The sequence below is a fragment of the Pygoscelis adeliae genome, unplaced genomic scaffold (genome assembly GCF_000699105.1).
Source record: "Pygoscelis adeliae isolate BGI_AS28 unplaced genomic scaffold, ASM69910v1 Scaffold172, whole genome shotgun sequence".
Taxonomy (NCBI): domain Eukaryota; kingdom Metazoa; phylum Chordata; class Aves; order Sphenisciformes; family Spheniscidae; genus Pygoscelis; species Pygoscelis adeliae.
The window spans coordinates 7,922,508-7,928,215 of record NW_008824338.1 but is presented as its reverse complement, the minus strand read 5'-3'; positions in this window follow the sequence as shown (position 1 = coordinate 7,928,215).

The following is a 5,708-nucleotide window of genomic DNA, read 5'->3' as shown; positions in this document are numbered from 1 at the left end:
AAGGTCATCTAGTCCAACCCCCCTGCCATGGGCAGGGAAATCTTCAACTAGATCAGGTTGCTCAGAGCCCCGGCCAACCTGACCTTGAATGTTTCCAGGGATGGGGCATCCACCACCTCTCTGGGCAACCTGTGCCAGTGTTTCACCACCCTCAGCGTAAAAAAATTTCTTCCTTCTATCTAGTCTAAATCTACCCCCCTTTAGTTTAAAGCCATTCCTCCTTGTCCTGTCACAACAGGCCCTGCTAAAAAGTGTGCCGCCATCTTTTTTATAAGCCCCCTTTAAGTAGTGATAGGCTGCAATAAGGTCTCCCCAAAGCCTTCTCTTCTATCACTTTACTCAGTGCTGTACAGGTTAGTAAGAAAGAAAACACACTAAGCCTCTGAGAGCTTATACTCCCAGTGTGATAAGACAAAGGAGGTGACAGAATAGGTGAAGTGGTTTGGAAACAGGAGGAGCACAAGGCAAGAGAGGGCATTTGTACCCTGTGCACCGGAATGTAGTTGAGAGGGCTCTGGGGTGGGGAGCCTCAGAGCGTCTGAAAAGAAGGATGAAGAACAGGCTGAAAGTAGGCTTGAAGGAAGCCATGTGTCAGTGTGGGATGGAGCCATCAGGGCAGCCGGAAGGCCTGGGGAAAGTATGAGAAACTTTGAATTGCAGCAGGAGGAAAAAGGAAGGTCAGATTGGATCACACAAGTGTTTTGGTGTAGGCAGGACAGGGTTTCAATTATTATTTTTATCGGACCAAATCAGACGAGCATTTGGGGGCGCAGGTGCACCTGCAGGTTTGAAAAAGCTGATATATGAGCATGTCAGTTTTTCTGTTTTTTTTTAACTGGAGTTCTTGTGCAAGGAAAAGTAAGAAGTAAAAGGAGGAAGCATTGGAGTATGAAAGAAGCAAATAGGCAGAGTTTTACTTTATCATTCCTGGGGGGTTTAAAATTACTCAGATTATTAGATTAAAAATACTATACACTTAAAATGTAATCATTTTCAACAGAAAAAGGCAATGAAGTGGGTGTTGTTTTTTGGTTACATAGATGCATATATCTATTTATGAAGAATGTCTAAATTTCACAATATATAGAGTGAAACTTTGTCTTCTTTTTTTCATGCCATCCTTTTTTTTCCCCTCCCCTTTTTAGTACTTTGCTTTATTTTCTCTTTTTCTTTCTGCATGTTTTTTTTGCCCATCTTTCTTTAACATCTGTTTTCTTTTCAATTAACTTCTAATTTCCTCTTTCTGTACCTCCTCAGGCCCTGGCTTTGCAAACCCTTGTACAAGACTGTTCACATTGAAATAGCAGTATTTTTATCACATGAATACAGTTAGTGTTGCAGGATTAGGAACAAAATGTCACTGACTCGCTATTAAACCCTAGTTTTTCAACAGAATTAACAGAATTATTTTTTTCTTTCAGAGAAAGATTTGCAAATAAACTAGAAGTGTGTAAATCTTTATTTTTCTGAACACTGAAGGGTTGCCTACACAGGCAATTGAATTTTTGAGGGTTTTTCATGTCCATATCTTTTTTATCAAAAAGACAGAAAGCAGAAATACATTTTATACTATATTCTTATTTCCACAGGTTGCATGTTTTACCATGATTTTGCAGTATGGCAAAACCCACAAGATCAGTAAATCTGATAGTCAGTGTCACAAAACCATACATAAAACTCACAAATTCATTCTCTGCTCAGTCAGCTTCGACCCATTACCATGAGTTACATCTATGAAAAGCAGGTGTGTCTCACAGAGTTATGGGTGCACTCTAGAAGTCCAGAGGTTAATCCAGCACCTTAAAACATGGCTGTTGCTTCCAGCAGTCCCTTTAACTTCTGTTTATGTGGCGTCCCTTCCCAAACTCTTTCTTGATCTCCTAATCACAGTTGTCATCTTCTTGGAGAGGGTAGTAGCCTTGTAGATTAATCATCTCTGTATTGTGACTGGAACATCCAAGCCACTTGCCTGTCTTCCAGCATCTTTATAGTGAATGGCACCGCCCTGTTTGTAAAGTTAAGCAGTATCACGTTGTAAAGACATAAATTCAGACAAAGGGACAGCTAGAAGCTAGAAGGAAGGAATACCACAGATAAGCAGAGTAGCTCCAGTGTGGCTTAGCCTCTCAACATCGGCAAATTTCTTGCAGGTACCCTGTATTAATGCAACTAGATTAGATTACTGAAAGAATGAAACTGCAAAGATAAAAAATGGAAAAAATTAGGCTCCAAGAATCATACTAATTTAGCTCCTTTTGCATGGCTAGATTGTTCCCCACTCCACTTTTTAAAAGCCAAGGGCCTAGAATTACTTAATAAAGCTGCTCAGGTGTGTGTCTGCTGGAACACTCGTTGTCTCATTGATTTTATAGACACGCAGATGCACACACACGTGTATTCAACATCTTCTGAATTGAGGTCCCACTCCCTGATTGGGATTGATTGATTTAGCCATTCCTAAACTGTCTATATTTAATCATCACAGTAATCAATGTCATAATACTGTCTGTGTTGTAAAATATGCAGAATGCAAGACAGGAGAGAATGCAAGTCAACTTTGCTTCTGGAATCTCAGTTATGTCATTGCTGATAATTTTCATTTAAATACATAATATTAAATCTTGACTTAACGTTTATAATATAATGCTTTTCCATATTTTATTAAGTGTTCATGATCGGATGATTAATTCATTTACCTGTGAACTAATAAGAAGGGAAAAGGCTGAGATTCCCAGGTTTTGTCAAAGATGCAGCAGAAAGCACTAGTTAGCGGTGCAATCATTTTTCCATATACGAATGCTACCCTCTGCTGGACAACTGATACGTTACAGCTTAACGATCTTCAGCTTTACTCCTCTGAGTAACTTTCCCCAGGCTAACTGGAGGTGACAATGGTATGTCACCTGTACGTCACCACCAGTATGGATTTACTGTCCCGATTCACAGTTTTGCTTGCTCTGAATACCAGCTACAGTGTTTCCCTGGCTGCCCTCCCCCTGGAAGATATGACATCTGAGAGGTATCTCTGACTTCTTTGCAAGGCTCTAAGAACAAAGCAAGACATAGTTACCTCTCATGCAGGTTTCTGCAGTTCAAGTGCATTGCTCTTTTCCTCTGCTGCTGAGGGGCTTTGTAGTAGGAAGTTTAGTTACCTGTCTGTGAACACTGAAGGGTACTGGCACATAGCTGTTGGATGAATAAAGTGTACCAGACTGTTCTCAAAACCTCAGCCTAAATTTGATCCTAGAGCTGGATAACATGGCTGCCTGAGTTTTGTCCTGACAGGGAAGGCTACCCTGGAGAAGAACCTGGGAGAAGAACCACTACATGGTGGTGACACTGCACATAGCTCTTCTTGCCTTCATCGCATCAGAAGAAGCTGATCCAAATGCTGACTTTCCTGTATCTTTCTTTACTTGCATGGAAAGGGTCTACTTGGACCTAATTCCACTTCTGGTTTTCATTCTTTCCCTTAAGTCAATCCCCAGTCTGTCTTGGCAACCTACCCTCTTCAGGGTGACTATCTAGTTCAGGAGGAAAATGAGCTGAGTGGACTGGTGTATAAGATTAGTACCAGCCATTGGGATTTCTAGCTCTGACATTCAAAGATTTCACTGTCCCTGAATTAAGTTTAAGCCAGATGACTTTTTAGTCATAGTTTAGAGGGTAAGAATAGAGTAGAGCCCTGAGAGAATGTAACGCAATGCAATCAACATGCCAACGAGCCAAAAGAAAGTGTAATTTATGCCAATTTGCACTACCTTGATGGATAAGCCCAGCGAAATATATTACCAAATGATACTTCTACAGGTTTCTGGTGTCATCTTCTATAATTTAATGTATAATTATGCCTTTAGTACAGAATACTAAAGGATGGTTTAAAAACTTATAGAACGTATCTCAGAATTACAGTAATTTCTATTGATCCCAATTATGTCTCATAAAGCCCTGTTGATTTTTTTTTTCTTTCTTAAAGTGTAGGCTGTTTCCATAAAGAGGCATTTGATTCTGGTTTGCAGACTTCATAAGCAGAAGGGCTCATATCACAATCAGCCATATTTATCCCACTGCTGCAATATGTATTCCTCATATTGGGCAGAAATAAAGCAGGATATTTACTGTATGAAGACTCATTACATGTAAAGGTACAAAATTCAGTATCATATTTTGTGATAAGCACAGAGCAGCCAGCTTTCTTGCAGTACTCAGATCTGGTTTTGAATCAGCCTGTGCTATTTTAGAGTTTGTCTCAGAGCCTATGTGAACTCTGTCATTTTAAAATGGCATAAAATATGGAGGATTTTTATTATTTGAAATTTTAAATAAAACTTGATGGGGATTAAATCACAGGAAAAATGTGCTTTATCATCATTAGAAATTAGAAATGGAATTATTTCTACTTCCCCTTATAACTTCACGTTACTGGTTTTAAATGTTCTTGCTGTTATCTTTGTCAAAGATTTTGTTTTCCTTGCATTTTTTTATAAGATGGGGCAGGCAACTCAGAAGCACTACAAGGATGTTGTGAGGTTATGCAGGGAGAAAATGATACTAGAAGGGCCAAAGCCCAACTATAACTTAATCTGGCTACTGCCATAAAAGACAATAAAAAATGTTTCTAAAAATACATTAGCAACAAAAGGAGGGCTAAGGAGAATCCGCATCCTTTATTGAATGTGGGGGGAAACACAGGGAAAAAGGATCAGAAAAAGGCTGAGGTACTTAATGCCTTCTTTGCCTCAGCCTTTAATAGTAAGACCAGTTGTTCTCCAGGTACCCAGCCCCCTGAGCTGGAAGACAGGGACGGGGAGCAGAATGAAGCCCCCATAATCCAAGGGAAAATGGTTAGCGACCTGCGACACACACAAGTCTGTGGGGCCAGATGGGATCCACCCAAGGGTACTGAGGGAGCTGGCAGAAGTGCTCACCAAGCCACTTGCAATCCTTTATCAGCAGTCCTGGCTAACCTGGGAGGTCCCCGTTGACTGGAGGTTAGTAAATGTGACGCCCACCTACAAGAAGGGCCGGAAGGAGGATCCAGGGAACGACAGGCCTGTCAGTCTGACCTCGGTGCTGGGGAAGGTTATGGAGCAGATCATCTTGAGTGCCATCACACGGCACGTACAGGACAACCAGGTGATCAGGCCCAGTCAGCATGGGTTTATGAAAGGCAGGTCCTGCTTGACTAACCTGATCTCCTTCTATGACAAGGTGACGCACTTACTGGATGAGGAAAAGGCTGTGGATGTTGTCTACCTAGGCTTTAGTAAAGCCTTTGACACTGTTTCCCACAACATTCTCCTGGAGAAACTGGCTGCTCGTGGCTTGGACGGGCGTACTCTTTGCTGCGTAAAAAACTGGCTGGACGGCCGGGCCCAGACAGTTGTGGTGAATGGAGTTCAATCCAGTTGGCGGCCGGTCACGAGTGGTGTTCCCCAGGGCTCAGTATTGGGGCCAGTTCTGTTTAATATCTTTATCAACAATCTGGACAAGGGGATCGAGTGCACCCTCAGTCAGTTTGCAGACAACACCAACCTGGGCAGGAGTGTTGATCTGCCTGAGGGTGGGAAGGTTCTGCAGAGGGATCTGGGCAGGCTGGATCGATGGGCCAAGGCCAATTGTATGAGGTTCAGCAAGGCCAAGTGTCGGGTCCTGCACTTGGGTCACAACAACCCCATGCAAGGCTACAGGCTTGGGGGGGCGGGGGG